Genomic DNA, 18,429 nt, shown 5'->3' on the forward strand with positions numbered 1-18,429 from the left:
TCTTGCTGTTGAAACCAGCTCTGATACCACTGTAGGAAATTACAGATATATCCTACACAACTCACACACACACACAGGTTATTTCACAAGGTCAATTTTGACCTTTCTTGTTCTGAATTTTGGATCCACACACAATTGACACGTATAAGATTTTATATGTTATTTTATTGTTTCCTTTACTTTACTAATTTGTTCTTTGTGTCTGAACAGCCTTCGAGAAACACAGAGAAAAACTTAGGGCAAAAGTTTAGCAAAAAACTTGAGAGAAAATCAGAGAGAATCAACTCTGATTTTCAGCAGATCCATGAAGAAAATTATGCAGAAAATGAAGCAATACACAAGTGCAAAGATTAGGGTGAGAGAGATAACAAACACAGAGAGTTTTACAAGGTTCACCCCTGAAATTGGGGCTACGTCCTTGGTGAGCTGCCTCAGAGAAAGATCAGCCACAATCCACTATCAAGATCGATGTTTACATCAAGTTTCTGAGCTCCAAGACACAGTAATCGTCTGGTAGCTCTCAGTTCTTCAAAACCAGGTATGTACAACCTCTCTCTCAAGCTTTCTCTTTATTTTCTTTCACTCAGGATCGAACAGATCCTCTCTCTTCTCTCTTCTCTAATTCACTCTTTTCTTTCTATTTTCACATGAGAGAAACTCTCTCTCTCTCTAGGTCTAAGGTTTTCATCGTCTTTTCTCTGGAGATCTGAGAAGTATTTTGAAGCTGTAAGTCTCTTCTGTTTTGTTCTTCTATTTATATGTATTGTAGCTGAGAAAAGTCGGTTAGGGAATAACTGCTAACAGTCTTGATGTGGGATTGTAAAACTGGTAGGTTAGTTAGGATTGTAACTAACTATTTTAACTTTAGTAATAGTTACAGGTTGACTTATATGGGGAATTAATTCCAACATTAGTCATGCAATTAATATTGTTATTTAGTTTTTATTGAATTGTTCATACAATTCTAAGATAACTAACCAGGTGACTCATATATATATATATTCAAACTGGATGCATTTAATGTAATGAAAGAGCTAGAGATGTACTCTTATGCCTATGTTCTTGCTTTAGAATTACAGCTGTGTTGTTGGAACTTTGTTTTTAATACTCAAAGTGTGGAAATCTGTGTTATAATTTGCATGTACCAAAAAATTATTCATTTACAATAAAACTATGATGATCTAGGATCCTGGCTCAGCTTCAAAAGAATCTGATGTATTTAGCTGCAATTGCTAATGCTCAACCACAGGCACCATCAATGCCTCCCCAAGTTTGTAGTGAGCAATGACTAGTTTTGAATAATCCACACCAGATATGCTGGAGGATCAACAACTGCATCAACAGCACCAAGCAGCAATCCATGCACAAATGGCAATGAGACCGATTGGGACCAACAATGGTATACACCCAATGGATCATGTTGAGGCTGCGGCTGCTGTTGGTGCCAGTGGCAGTGTTGGGCTTAATTCAGCTGCTGGCCCAAATGAAAGGTGTGGTGGTGGGAAACAAGAATGCTCTGAGGCTGAGACAGTTGGCGCGGTGGTCAGGGGACCTCAGCTGCTGGAAATGCAGAGGACCCCAAATGACAAGGCCCTGTTAGTCATTCCATATGGATTCATGTAGATGTTAATAGTAGATGATTTTTTTACTTTTATGTTACAGCAATCCTGCTTCAAATTTAGTAGTTACAGTAGGTAGGTAAGTCGGGTGTTAAAAATCTTCATATCATCTAAAAATATTTTACTTCTAAAAATACTCAAATAATATAACACCCTTTAAGAATACTACAATTAATAATTATGATCTCCACAATATAATAATATATTATTTATTTTAATTATAAATATTGTCACACTATTTATTTATTTTTATTTCTTTTTTTTTTTTAAAAAAAAGATGGCGTAAGTATCATGTAGTAACATCATTACATCAATATAATTTTGAATGATAGTATCTATTTTATCTTTAATAATATAGTATTTTTGTATTTTGTTAAATAAGTAAGTATCTTTTAAAATTTAAATTTGATATGTTTTAATTATCACATAAATAAAATATGTGAAATTAAACAAAATAATTAAATAATAATTTTTTTTTATTTTTTTTTCAGAAAATGAAAACTACACAATATTAGAAGAAAAAACATGTTTGTTAATTATGTATTAAACTATTAAATAGGATTCACATTTAAAAGAATTATAATGTTTTAATTGAATTGGGAGATGGGAACACACAAAAAGTAGGACAGAAGATTTGGGTCCGCCCAATAAAGCTCACGATATGGTAAAAAATTACAATAGAACTCATTTAATAAAAGTGTACTTTAATTGTGTGCCAAAAAATAATATAAATTTGGCACATAATAAATTTTAGGTCAAATTTAGCACAATATTTTTTATGATGTAAAATTTACACCACAATAAATGCACTATTAATTCATTTACATTTATATCATTTCTATTATTTTATTAGTATATTTAACTATCACATTAAATTATGAAATATTTATATTATTTTTTATTGTCTTATATATTAAAATAATAATAAAATTAATTATAAAGTTATTAATTTAAATTAAAAAAATATTAATTAGATATTAATTTTACATTAAAATTTTACAATTGTGTATTGGAGCACAAAGTTAAAATTTAATGTAAGTTTACTACAAAACTACTTTTTGTGACAAATATAGAACAATTTTTACATCTCTCATTGGAGATGGTCTAACTGGGTCATAAAAGAGCACACAATTACTAATTCATAACAAAACTTAGTTTACCTAGTTCAGGCTAGCTCAAGTGGTCATAAAAAAATGCGTGTGTGTTAAAGGTCTTAACTTCAAATTTCAAAATATATATTGTTATAATATATAAACGCTAAAATAAATAAAAACAAAAACAAAACTTAGTTTAGAGACACACTTAGAAATTTAAACGACTAACTTACAATATCTTTTAACACACATGAGGAGATTGACATTACAAAAAACTGCTACTTTTAGTGACAACTTTTTAGTTACAATATAATTTTTTTGTGACTAAATGTGACTTTTAGTCACAACAAAATAATACTTGTAACTAAAACATAATATTTAGTTACATGTTGTCATTAATTTAGTTTTAGTCACAATAAATATTGTGACTAAAAATATATTTATAACAAATTGTAATTTTTGTGATTAATACTTTTAATTACGGACATTTTACTCACAACATAAGAATAATAATTAATTTATAATTAGTCACAATTTTTTTACTTTTAGTTACAAATTTTGTTGTGACTAAAAGTAAGATTTTTATAGCGTGATAAAGCTACTGCTGCTTCATAATTTGATTAAACAGTATGCATTAAAAGACAAGCAAAAATATCTAATCAACAGCACCATCTAATTTATTGTGAATAATATTTGAAAGGAGCCTACAAAATAAAAATAAAAATATACAAATAGAAAAGAACAAAAGTAAGTAAGTTAATATTAAAAATAATTAAAAAATTATATCTTGTTTTATTTGATTAGACATCAACCAAAATATATATTAATCAGCGTACTATCTATCATTACTTTTATCAGAAAAATAACTAAATAATTCTAGAATATATTTTATTTAATTTTTGTAAAATCAGACCACAATTAACACACGGGCGGCTTTTAAATTTGAGTTACTACTGTATTTAATATAGGCTTATTTGAAATTTTTGGAGCTTGTTTTGTATTAAATAATAAATAATATTATATTTAGATAAAATATTATATTGTATTAATTATTACGATCATAAATTTTAATACAATGTTAGTTGTATTATTTAATACTACATAATAAATTATTCGTATTAATTTGTATTATAATATTTACAAATTAAGAGTCTAGTGTCAACTCCGGTCCCGAGCCTAACTTCGAACCCATACCTTCACTGGACCCTGAATTCAGACCTCAAGGTTGGAGTCGAGTTTATTGTAAAAAATCTATAATTTTACACAATATATTAGTACAAGTGAGTATCAAGCATAGTATTGTATTATATAATACTAATATAATACAATATAATTCAACACAATATAATACAATACAATACATCACAATATATCAAAAGAACCCTCAGTGGATATTATTGTTATATTCATAGATACGTGAAATTTCAAAGCTACAAAATCGGAACACACACAACACGTATGTGCACAATCAAACAAGCCAAAAACGTATTACGTAAGCACAATCCTTAAAAATAATAATTCAAAAAAATATTTTATATTTAAGAGCATCTCCAATAGTAATATATACTCTTTAACTGTATTAAAAATTTATATATTACCTAAAAAATATAATAGGTAATTTTATCTTTATTTTACATTATTATTTTTTATACTTTTTATTTTAGAATGTTCTCATAATAAGTACCTCTTATAATTATTAAATAAAATTATATTATACTTTAATATAATTATATATATTAAATAATTAATTTTTAAAAAAAATAATAAGAAAAAAAAAAAAGAAAAGAAGATAGCAAGAATGCCATTTTTAAGCATTTTACTTAGTATTTTCTAATTAACAATGATAAACATCGATTAAAAAAAAGTCAAAAATATATCTTTATAATTTATATTCTTTAAAGTATCCCCCATTAGAGAGGCTAAAGCACGTCCACCTGTCTATGAAAATTGGTACCATTTAATAATGGAATGGCTCATAGTCCAACTTTCCAAGTGTACCAATAATTACGAAGCAAGAAATGGTACACACAATTCCAGCAAAATAAATAAATAAAGGGATATTGGCGGCTAAACCACCTAAATTTTACGGTTTGTAACACTTAACCACCAAAACTGAATTTTTGACGGCTAAACTACCTAAACTCTGGTTCCGTTTTGCTCTGCACACCTCCGTCCAAAAATCACCGTTAAGTGCCACAGTGGACTGTCTACGTGTACACACTTGTACACGTGGCAAATTTTTAGTGGTCCACGTAATATTAATTTTTTAAAAAAATTAAAAATATTATAAAAAATTAAAAAAATCAGAAAAAAAATTAAAAATATTTTTTTTTACTTTTTTTTTTCTTTTTCCTTTTCTTTTCTTTTTTTTTTTCTTTTCTTTTTTTTCTTCTTCTTCGTTCTTCTTCGTTTTTCTACAGGCCCTCCATCCATCTCCGCCCATCCCAGATCAACAAACCCCCAGCCACCATAACGAACCACCTTCACCAGCAGCTACCAAACCCCCATTCGCCCAAATCGTACCAGCGACCCCCTTCCTCACAGTCATACCACCACAACAACCACACCTCCACCACCATCACACTACAACCACCACACCACCACCATTATCACCTTCACACCAAAACTAACCACCTTTAGCAGATCTAGATAAAAATTTATATATAGGGCATAGATTATAGTTTCACTGCTCCAAACACCAAATGATTATCATCCACACAACCAGAGCGTTGAAATAAACACCAACAACTTGCAAAACAAATCTTTCTAACATTCACATACATATAACTAATCCATCTAAAAACAAATTTCAGAAATGGAGTACCTGCAAGCATCAGACAATGTAACATTGCAAAAAATCGGAGAATTTTTTTAAGAAGCAAAAGAAAGCTGCTTTGTTTGGAGCTGTAACTGCATAAAAAAGAAGAAAAAAAACAAATTAAAAATTAAAATTAACAAGAAAAAATAAATCGAAGAAGAAGGAAAAGGGAAGATTATGTAAACCTTGAGGGGAGAAGGGAAATGGGTTTTGGAAAGAAGAGAAGAAGAATGGCGGGAGGGGCAGAGAAGGTAATTAGTGTGAAGGCCAGGCAAAAGGGCAGTGGTGCAATCCATTTTCTCCGGTCTCCAAGAGGAAGAAGAAGAAGAATGGCAGAAGAAGAAGAAGAATGGTTAGGGGAGGGGGGGTTCTGTCTAGAAGAAAGAGAAGGAGAAAGAGAAAGAGAAAAAGAGAAAGAAAAAGAGAAAAAAAAAAGATTTTTTTTTTTTTTAATTTTTATAAATTGTTTTTTTTTTTAATTTTTAAATTATTTTTAGTATATTTAAAATTAAAATTACGTGGACCACTAAAAATTTGCCACGTGTACAAGTGTGTACACGTGGACAGTCCACTGTGGCACTTAACGGTGATTTTTGGACGGAGGTGTGCAGAGCAAAACGGAACCAGAGTTTAGGTAGTTTAGCCGCCAAAAATTCAGTTTTGGTGGTTAAGTGTTACAAACCGTAAAGTTTAGGTGGTTTAGCCGCCAATATCCCATAAATAAATAACAATGGTAGGGACATGTTTTATAATTCAATCAATTATAGTGACATAAACATGATAATATTTTAAGAGAAATGCTAACACCTTTATATGTGTCAATATCGTTATTGTTTAACTAAGTATCGAGTTCTATATAATTTAATGTAATAGCTTTTAGAAAGTATTACTAGCCAATTACAATGTAATATATCGAAAAGGTGCTAATTACTACTGGTGCCTAATAACAATGCTCTTATTTGAAAGGGAAAATTTGACCATCAATAATGTTGCATGTCTTTATCATTTACTACCCTGTTAAATATTAAACAAAATATGTTATATTTTTGTTAGTATTAAATTTATCCTTTTCATAATAAAACTAATTCCTATTTACTATCTTTTCCTTTTCATTCTCATCTCTCTCAAGAAAGTCACTCTCACACACACTCTTTTTGGAGCACCCTTATCAAAGCACCCTTTATTGGAGTCTTAACTTAACTAAATATGTAGGAGCAACCCGAATTCTCTACAAACATATTCAAAAAATAATAATAGGTATGTAATTTATTTAATAATTATTGTTAAATTAAATTGTATTTAGGTTAAAATGAATAGATTTACACATATTATTCTTTTATTTTACTTGTCTTGTTCCCGAAACTTGAGCTGCCTAAATTTTATGTTTTCTAGTTTATTTTTACGTGTTTTAGTGATAATCTACGATATATAGCGACATATATTAAAGTATGCTGAAGGTTATGACTTTTAACGACATTCTGTGACATGTAGCAACTAAAATTACAACATGTGCCAATTTATGCTTGCCATGGACATTTGCCATTTCTGTCGATATTGTTTGCGACATGTGTCGATAGTTTAGAGTATTGTGTTGGTTTAGTAGGAGGAAACATTTTGTCGACATGTAGCGATGCTATGCGACTTGCTTATCGACATAGTTTGCGATTACTTGTGACATATCTTGCAATATTTCTCGACATAGTTTTTATTAACTAATATTTTTTTTTGCAGATTTAATTGTATATGTGTACTGTACCAAACACCAAGCACTAGTAGCACCCGGCCAGATCCCTTTGGTAGTATTGTAGATCTAATTTTGAAGTTTGTACAAAATCTAAACCTATTGTGTGAACAAGGGAAGACATAGAGGAAAATAATATTTATACAACTTCTCTTAGTGGTACACCTTCAGGGGGAAATACACGTTGGCAAATTGTACACAAACAAGACTGAATTGAAAAGTGTAGTGGGAAGGTTTGCATTGAAAATGAATTTTGAGTTCATGGTAAGACTGTGGACCAAGGCCCCAGAGAAAGTCAGCACTCTAGCTTCCCAGAAGTACCTGATATCAACTGAAGCTCCATGAACTTGACCTTGATATCTCTAAACCTATCTGAACCCTGATAGGTAAGACGCCGGACGAAATGTTATGAAACTAGAAGTTTAAGTTCAGGAGCCATCTCTAAAGAATGGAAGCAAACATATTAAAAACTGGAAAAAAAAAAAAAATATTGCAAACTACGTCGCAAATATGTTGTGATAAGTCGTTAAAATAACAAATCCAATTTAGCAACATATTCATGACATGTTAACGACATACATTTAATTAATAAGCAACTGTAATGTTCAGTAGAATTTTGCAGTATATATCTGGCGATACTATTAACGACATCTCATGACAGCATGTTACTGAACATGTCGTCAAAAGTCGCAAAACGTACGCCATATGTCGCTAGTTGTCATAATAAGTAAAACCATAACAACAAATATTAAGAAATATCCTAGAATATTGCGAGATGTCGCACAATTGATACAAACTGATAAAAATAAACAACGAACATAGAAGCCATTGGGGACGACAATAATAAGTAATCAAATATATCGTGAGACATCGTAAATAATATCGCTAGACATTGTAAAACTACAACAAACAATCAAAATTCCAAAAGCTCATCAAACTAAAACACGTCGCAAAATGACATCGCGACATGTCGTGAAACATTCCATAAAGACAAACATCTACTGCAACTTGTTATATTCAAAAACAAAATTGAATGACGTCACAAATAATGTTGCTACACGTCGATAAACCACAAAAAACCAGAACTTGGACAGGCATCAAAGAAAATCAAACAAAAAACAAATTTCCTTACAATCAAACAAATTTCCTTACAAACAACAAAACAAACCTGAAAACTCATTCAAAATCAAATAAAATTTTAGGTAAAATACCTTTTTTGCAATCTCTAATGTGGGTTTCGCGATTCGAGATTGGGTTTAGCGATTTGGATCTGGGCTTCTACCATGGGATTCTGTCAAGGTAGTTGGGTTTCGTCGGTGATGACAGTGGAGGTGATGGGGCGGAGGTTGATCGTGTTTGGTGGTTCTGTCGGGGTGGGTTTAGAGAGAGGGGGGGAGTTAGAGGAAGAGTGTGATTCAAATGAGGAGGGTATTTTTGGATTTATGGGTTTTTGGAGTACATATGTTATGTAGAGTGGAATACTAAAAGACCTTCTCGCTATTTTAAGCATGCATTGCTAAATTTTTCTTTTTAAGTAATTATATATAGTATAATTTCTTAATGTATTGTAACGCCATATCCCATAAAGACGCTATGTGTGTGATTTAATTTGAAAAATTATTAATTAATTAAATATATAAATTCATGGCATTGTAACCTTTTAAATTCGGGGATCTCCTTTTAAAAATATATCAAAAATTGTCATTCAGTATTACATTAAAATATACTTGTAACTCAAAAGTGCTATAACAAAAAAAAAAAAAAAAAAACAAATCTTGACATCTCGGCACTGGTAGTTGGATAAACTGATATGCTCATTTATTGGGGAAGACCTCTAACTCATGGCCGCTCTAAATTGCTCATTCTCTTACCTGCACCACAAAGCACTTGTAAGTCACGAAAACTCAATAATAAAAGTAATAATACAAACATTCATATCAATATACAAATATAACCAAATAAATACATAGTATCATAACCAAGTAATCACATATTTTAATTCGTATACAGAAAATCACACTACACAATATAAATATCATTAAATATCAAATATTTGTCTAATAAAATAAACTAATATTATAACTTTATAAAGTAACCATTATTCTTCGCTGCCTAATAAGACAACCAACTCTAGTACTGTTGCCTAATAAAATAACCATACTAATACTATTGTCTAATGAGACAACCTTTCTGATTCGTTACCTAATGAGACACAACCTTTCTAATATCATTACCGAATGAGACAACCTTTCTAATACTGTTACCTGATGAGACAACATTCACAATATTGTTGGCTAATGAGACAACCTTTATATAATAAGCCTAATAATATATAATTTTAAAACGAAGTAATAACCATTTCTTATAAACGGTAATTTTCGTATCACATTTGGACATGATATACGGTACAATTGTACTTTTCTTACATTTAATCTAAATTCAAGCGAGCCAGTCAACCTGAGTGGAATTCGTTTGACGATTCAAGGCCCTATGTCACAACAATGGTAAACGAGTAAATAACTCATTTTAATCCATTTTAGGACTTAACCTCAAAATAAAAGTTTTTCTATCGATAAAAAATGAGCATACATGGTCTGGAATGAGCCTCTCATTCGTGCTTTCTCTGATTATGACATAATTGAAGTTATTCTTTGAATTAAGCCTCTGCGAGCTAGAAGGGATACCTTATTTTGGAATGCTTCTAATTTTGGTATTTTTTCTGTCAAAAGTGTCTATTGGATTAGTCAAGTCAAGCAATTTTGAGCTCTAATATAGTATGGAACTCTCTTTGAAAATAGAAAATCCATCTTAGACACACTTTCCTCCTTTGGAAGTTTCCATCGGACTAACTTCCCACACATACAGAATGGGTTTCCTACCACCAGGTGATCAGAATTGTGTCTTCTGCAACTTGAAAGTGGAGATTGCACTGCATTTAATTCATAAGTACAGTCTTACCCGTGGTATTTATTTATAAGCAAGAGGGGTCTGCGAATTGATAACCTCAAATGGAACAATCCTTTGGACTTTGGGAGGCCGTGGATTGACCTGTAGGACCATGAGTTCAAACTATTTGTGGCTTCTGTTTGTGATGTGTTACAGAAATAGAGAAATGATATTATGCACAATCGAATGAGTTGTGATTTCATGGAAATTCTTTCGAATTGTATTCTAAGATTCAAAGAATTTTATGTAGTGTATGGTGATCCCTCTAGTGAAAATTCTTGCTCGAATGTGTTGCTGACTAATAGTTTGACTATCGTTGTGGATTGCTGGACTTTTCAAGTTGATGCCTCAGTAGGTAATTCAGAGGCAAGTATTGGAATGACTCAAAAGGGTTGTGCAGACTTGGGAGACGCTGTTATGGCCGTGAATTTCATTTCAGTTTGTTGTGTGCTAGAGGGGGAGCTACGTGCTATTAATCTAGCTTTGCAGGTGGCCAAGTCAAAAGGTATCTCGAAACTAATTGAATCAAACTCTATTGTGGCTGTTAAGGGGTTTAGCTTTGGTTCTCTTCTGTTTGGGTGGGATTCTTTCCCGCTATTTTTGGACTGTATTAATAGGTTTAAAGAGTTTGAGTTTGTAGAAATTGTGGTTTATTTCTTGTTCTACTATTGATTTGCTCTCCCATTGTGGTCAGTACTTTGGCTTAGTTTCTCTAAATTATAAAGACCTTCTCGTTATCATATATCTATTTTATATAAAATGTGGTTATGTAACGGAATTCGGTTTAACGGTATTTTGTTAAAAAATTATCTAATTAGAAAAAATTAAACATATGTATATTGCACTTAATATCACCTAATCGAACCTAATTAAAAAGAAATTAATTATATTTACATTATACATAATATCAAACTAATATATATACACACATTATTATTCTCTTATATACTAGTATACTTAGTATATTCATTTCTTGATTCAAAAAAAAATATATATATATAAATATCTAAAAAATTAAACTCAAAAAATTAAACAATCTTTTTTTAAATGTTTAAACCCAATAATTAAACCAAAAAAAAAATATTAATATTAATATTGTTACACGATTAGCTTAACAGATTAGGCTTACACGATTTTTTTTTTAAACCCAAAAAATTAAACAATCTTTTTTTAAACGTTTAAACTCAATAATTAAACCCAAAAAATTAAACAATATTTTTTTAATTAAAAAAAACTATACCGATACCCACCCTAAATAACAATCATCAATATAAAATTTAAACTCTATACAAAAAAATCGTTTATAACCGTTAACTTTCAAAAATATATAAATAATTAAACCTAAAAAAAATTAAACAATCTTACGTTTAAACCCAATAATTAAACCCAAAAAATATTAATATTAATATTGTTACACTTAAGCTTACCCGATTTTTTTTTAAACCCAAAAAATTAAACCATCTTTATTTAAACGTTTAAACTCAATAATTAAATCCAAAAAATTAAACAATCTTTTTTTTTTTAAAATTAAAAAAAAAACTACACCGATACCCACCCTAAATAACAATCATCAATATAAAATTTAAATTCTATACAAAAAAATCGTTTATAACATAAAACATTTGAATAACAATGTGTATATTATAAAACATACCGTTTATAACATAATTTACAATTAGTCACTAAATTCTTAAACAAAAACTACAAGAATTTAAAATAAACCTAATATTTACGTGACTTGCCACGTAACTCTATCTAGTATATATATATATAAATTCATTTCTGGTTTTAACTTCTCCAAATTATTTGTTCAGTCCTTTTATTTTGTCAACTTAATTATTACATACATAAAGAAAGAACAATTTTGATTTATAAAAAAAAAAAAAAGAGAAGAGAATAATTCACAACATGACCTATGTGATGTCCTCACCCATTTTTAAGTACGTAAAAATCAATACAATTTGAGCATTTTCCACTAACACAACTTGATACAAAAATATAAATTTAAGCCCGATATAATATGATACTGTTAATTAATACGACATAACACGAAAAAATAAATAAATAAATACAATACGGTACGACTAATTTAAAAACACGATACATAACAACTATTGACAAGGCATATAATTTGGTAATTAACTAATTTAATTATAAAATAATAGTAAAAATATTCAAAATTATCCGAAATGTAGGATGTAAATGGACTCAACACTGATTACTTTTATCAGTAATTAATGCAAAGAATCTGCTTGACCTCATACATGGCAAAATTCCTTTTTATTCAAAGGAAATTATTGCTTATGATTTTTTGAAAGAATAAACTATATTGTGTGATTACATTATAGAAATTTTAAAGGGCACCAGTGGTGTCTAGCACCTTTTTATGTATCAGTATCGTTATTAGTCCAACTAAGTATCGGGTCCCACATAATTTAATATAATAGTTTTTAGAGAGTATCGTTAGCCAATCGCAACGTGACATGTCGAGAAGGTGCTAGACACCACTAGTACCTAATAGCAATGCTCTACATATAATAAGCGAACCCATTAAACATAATTAGGTAGGATATGAACGGTGGGGTTCTTCATTAAATTATTGGATTTGGAGTGCACTGCATGAATATATTCGGGCAATTTTTTCAACTACACTTGCACTTTGCACCAAAAAAATATAAGAAAAATTTAAATAATAGATAAAAAAAAATTGAAAAAAATTACAAAAATAGTTAATAGGAAAAAATTTTCATTTTTACTTTTTAAAATTTTTATTTATAAAAATATCTCTTCAGTAAAAATTATAGAATATATTTTTTTTATTGTTTTAAAATTTATTTATAGTTGTATTATATGTTTGTCTTGAGATTGTTTTTAAACTTATCTATATATATAATCTATTTATATATATGGGTGCACTCTTAATGGTTATTACCCATGAATGGGTAATATTAGAAAAATTTGAGTTTTTATGCTTAATTTTTCAATCTAATTAGAAAAATCTCTCATTTTTATATTATATGGACTGAGAGTGTTCCTTCGGTTGAAAAATAAAATAAAATAAAATTTTTGGCAAAAAAAGATAAAAGGATGAGTTTGACTTTATATAACTACATTTTTTATTTAGTGTAAAAAGAGGTACTTTTTGATATTTTTTTTTTATTAAGTAGCTAAATTAAACATAGAAATTCAAATTTCTCTTTTAATATTTGTCATTGGATCAAATCTAATGGTTTAATATTTTAAAAATTAATATTTATAGTTAAATTTATTTAGTACCCATCAATGGGTAATACCCATTAAGAAGTGTTCCTTATATATATATGGAACACTTCTTAATGTGCAATATCTATTGATAAGTACTAAAAAAATTAATAAGTAACAATCTAATAACCTTTTATAACAAGTTCTCAACAATTATTTTTTAAAAAAAATTTATATTTATTTTTTATAAAATTAGAAATAATAATTACAACCAATAGTATGAAAAAATTATAAATTATTTTTAAAAATTAATTGAAATTACTACTTTATTATTTTATGAATTGTGAGTTTATTCAACATTTATTATTATAAAACTAAGAATCATTTACATGTATATTAATGTGATTTTTTTATTAGGAGAATAAGAGCTTGATTGTGGAATCCAATTGTCTTAATATTATTCATGCTCTTAAAAATAAAACGCTTCAATACTTTTTAGTTCTTACTTAGGTATCATTGTTAGAAAAATATTATTATCATCTAATGATTCTTTTGACATTACCATGCATCATTCTCCTAGAATAACTAATGAGGCGTTGTTCATTATTTATATTCTTAGGATTGGAAGATGATAATCTTGTCTAGGGGTCAAGTAAAATTTTTTGTGCTGAAATTCTTGTGCAATTGTCATTATTCAATAATGGCACTTTTTTTTTCGTTCATTTTTTTTGTTAAAGTTTTCTTCATTGGTTTTGTTCTTATAGGTTTTGGTAAGCTCAAGTATTTTAAAAAAATAATAACATATAAATGATTGTTAATTATTATGAAATTAAAGATTCTAGGTTTAAAAAAAATCTTATACATTTTATATGTATTACAGCTTAAAGCTTACATTTTTTTTTTTTGTTCTCAGTAATGCAATTTAGAATTTTAGTTTGAACAAATTTTATAAGAAGATAAATATACACTTTTTTTTTAATCTTTAAAATAATTTTTATTAAAAAAAATAATTTGTTAGTTTTTTTAGTGTATTTTACTTTTTAAACAGCAATTCCATATATAAATTTTTTATTTCTATTAATAGTTTTATTTATTTTAGGAATATAGATAATAACAAAATCAAAGAAAGAAGTGGCAAAATAGGAAATATTAATTTTTTAATATTCATTAATGATTATAAATATCAACCGTTAGATTTGATCTAATGGTCAAAAATAAAATACCTATACATGGGTAATACCCATTAAGAGCATACCCTACTATTTATGATACTGTTACTTAATTATTATAGTATCCAAAATGTATCTTTATATATTAAAAGTGTCTATCTAACGGCAATTCCATGTTTAAGAGAATATGTTTTACAAATAAAAGAATATTCTGTTAAATTTAACCCCAAAAAGAATCGTCCACCATTTTTTTAAACTTTCCTTTTAACGCCGTTAACTTTCCTTTCCTTTTCGTTGAATCGTTTTCTCACTCTCAATTGGAGTCGACGATTGAAGAATAGTCTGCATATCATCTTTCTTCTTCTGCTGCCTCCAGATGCATCGCCCAAGAACTTCATCCTGGTCTTTTCGTTTAATCGTCTTCTCACTCTCAGTTGGAGTCGACGATTGAAGAATAAGTGTATCATCGTTCGATGTTTTTTTTTTTGTTCTTTTAAATTATGTATTTTGGGAATGAATAAGTCTATCGTTTTACAGTGTTGGGACTTGGTATGAAGGTGGAGACCAATGGCTAACCATGCAGGAAAAGGAGTCCTCTCAAATGGGTTTGTGTATGTTCGCAATTTGCCTGATGAAACTTAGAGGAAAAATTAATCTTTTCAGAGTTCTTAAGGGAAGAATTTTGTTCTGAGATTAATTTTTGAATCCATCACAGAAGATCGATATATAAGCTTACATTGGACAAGATCGTTTAAGGTACATTACTCTTCTCTTTTGATTCCCTTCAATTTTCAATTTATCAATTCAAATTCCTACCTGCTCACTATCACGAGAGAGATAGAGAGAGCAGTGTTGTTTTTTGCATTGAGGAACGAATCTATTTTAATCAATTTAGCTTTTTAATTAATTTCCCCCAAATTTTATTTTCTGGGGTTGCTACTTTGGTCTTTAATTTATTATTGATTTGGTTTGATTACGAAGCTGATCTAGGATTGTGTACGTTTGAATTATAGTATTTTATTTACTTAATTTTTAATGGATTGTTGTGATGGCTATGAATTAGGTTTCGTTCGATAACTTTTTTTTTTTGTTCTTTTAAATTATGTATTTTGGGAATGAATAAGTGTATCGTTTTACAGTGTTGGGACTTGGTATGAAGGTGGAGACCAATGACTTCATGACTATGCTAATCTTCTCTGTTGATTCGATTTCTGATGCGAAAAATTCAAGCTTCGGAGATTATATTCAAGTTACAATATCGGGATTGCTTGTTTGAAATATCGATGATCTCAAACTGGGGTCTTCAGTTCCTTTAATGGACTCTCTTCTCTTATTGTTGGAACATCATCATTATTAGCCTGTTTAATACTTGGTCCAAGAGACTTTGAAGACTTAATCTTTATGCTCCCAGCTTTCTTGGACGAATTCCCAAGTGTACTCAATGTAGCTTCAAGCAAAGAATTAGCACTATCTTCCATCTTCCCTTTCTTGTGCCCACGTTTGCGTTTCATCTTCTTATAATCAAATTATTATGCTAAATTACAATAAAAACCAGAATCCAAACCAAAGTTCAGTAATTTAATCAATTTAGCTTTTTAATTAATTTCTAAAAGACAGTCTTTTTCAGGTTCTCATCTGCTTCGAAATTGCCTAATAAGTTTACCTCAAAATCTAATATTGTGTCATTCATTAAATCCTCTTTGGATCAACCAGAAGGTATAAAGTAATTTCATACTTTCATTTTGCTAGATAGTGATCCTTTTGTAATAGTGAATTATTTTTTGTTACTTATGGGAAGATTTGATCTTGGATCCTAAGCTCTACAGGTAATTATATATATATATATTATTATTTGTTACATTTTCAATAGCTATGATCATACTATTTTTGGATGAAATAATTTTTTGTTATATATAATGAGTAAGTATTATGAAGAATGAGAATTCCCGGGACGTTACTCCAAATTTTATCCATTTTTTGTTTATATTACATTCAGGCGCATCTCATTGTTGGTTGAACAAATTGGAAGGGAGCAACAATGTCTTTAAAAAAAATGGAAACTACTTAGTACTCGCTGGACAATTTTCTGAAAGTTCTTTCACAAATGAGTTTGAAGCTGTTACATTTTTTGAAAAAGTAAAGTTACTTCAACAAAGGTAAAGAATTGATATTTGCACTTTTCAAATTCCCTGAAGACATTTTAGCTAAAATACTCAATATGTGGTCTGCTCTCGCTCTCTTACTCTTTTTCTTTTATCTATTAATCTATTCATATCTTTCTATCTGATGCTATGTAGTGTGGTTATATTGTTGCAGATTTCCTCAGCTCCACATTATCAGTTTTCAGTCTGGCAGTTTAATTTGTTCTGCAGCCGGCAGAAGTAATTTAGTCCAACTAATAGTGAAAGAAAACATTTTCTTTCCCATTTTGTTATCTAACAATAACTTTCCTGAAGTGAGTTCTTTTGTTTATGTTGAATTTTGTATTTGGAAAATGTTGACAGATAGCTTACTAGCTGGCACTATAAGTTTGTTGTTTTTTAATTTCTTGTGTCTGCAGGTGGGGAATGGTGTATGCTACATATTATTTAAACATTTTAAGAATCCAATTTTTTATCACGAGAAGGACCTTAATCTTGAAGTTCTTAGTAAAGGTAAACATACTTTGCGTGTGTGGCAATATTAGTTTCAGCGTTGTTCAATTGCTTAGCTTTTTGATTTGTGTGAATAACTTATTGTTGGGCCTGAATATATTTTGCATTTTGGCATACTGTCTATTGTACAAGTATGTAGAAACATACTGCACGTCTGATTATCTGGTGTTTTTCTCTACATTGCTCTTATGCAGCTGTTGAGGAGTTACATGAGCAGCACAATGGAAAATCTGAGCCACCTAAGTTGTTCGGAGATTTTGGCTCAAAGCCACATGAGATCATCAAGGAATCAAATTTAAGTTCCATGCAAAACTTACTTTTTAACTTCCCAGGTATTATGCTGTGTAAAATTCCAAACTTTTCAGGCAATTGTATGTGTTACACATGATTTATTCTTGTTTGTTTTGAGGCTTTAGCAACAATTGTAAAACCTATCTATGTTTCCTTTATCTTCTTCTTTTTCCCAAGGGAAAAGATAATAATAGACTTTCAAGCTTATAATTTCCTTGAAGTAAAAAAGGGTCAAATGGCACCACATTGGACGTGCTGCCAAAGATTCCATGGTACGGGAGATACGATTTCTAATGAAATCCTTAGTTTTAGCATTAATGTGGCCTTGTCAATCCTCTGTGATGGTCTGAAAATGTAAAAATTTCAAATTGAAGTGAGGCAAAATATAATAATTGGTTGTGGTTTAATTTTGGTTTATTAAACAAAACTGATAAAAATATGGTTTCATTCCATCAGTGAAATACAATGCCACACTTTTCTCCTATTTTTATTTTTTTTTTCAAAAAGGAAAGCTATTAACTTCTTTCTGGCTACATGTTTTCATTTACTTTTGTTATGGCATACATTAGAACTATGTTTCGGCATCTCATGAGTAAAAAACATGATCTAACAAATTATTATATTTTTGCCTCACTTCAATATTAAATCAGAGTCCATTAAAGGAACTGAAGACCGCGGTTCGAGATCATCGATATGATAAGGAAGAGTTAGATACTTGTCGTATGGTTAGTTAAAATTGTTAGATAATGTAGTTTTCGAGTAGTATTGTGTCATTGGTTTTTTATTGTTTTTTATGTTGCTTGTTGTAGGTGATTCAAAAGGTAATGAAAATGGATGCTGCTGAACCGTTCAATTCCCCTGTTAATCCAATTGCTTTTGGAATTCCTGTAAGTATA

The 18,429-nt window shown here is 29.4% G+C and overlaps 1 long non-coding RNA gene across 1 annotated transcript; it reads right to left on the reverse strand.

Moving 5' to 3' along the window:
• Window positions 1–4,698: 4,698 nt before the first annotated feature.
• Window positions 4,699–9,661, reverse strand: LOC115704171 (uncharacterized). Its single transcript, XR_009685049.1, has 2 exons — window positions 5,717–9,661; window positions 4,699–5,623 (listed from the first exon to the last, which is right to left on the reverse strand). It is a non-coding gene; the product is annotated as an uncharacterized LOC115704171 (long non-coding RNA).
• Between the last annotated feature and the right edge of the window lie 8,768 nt (window positions 9,662–18,429).

Source organism: Cannabis sativa, chromosome 1 (genome assembly GCF_029168945.1).
Source record: "Cannabis sativa cultivar Pink pepper isolate KNU-18-1 chromosome 1, ASM2916894v1, whole genome shotgun sequence".
Classification (NCBI taxonomy): domain Eukaryota; kingdom Viridiplantae; phylum Streptophyta; class Magnoliopsida; order Rosales; family Cannabaceae; genus Cannabis; species Cannabis sativa.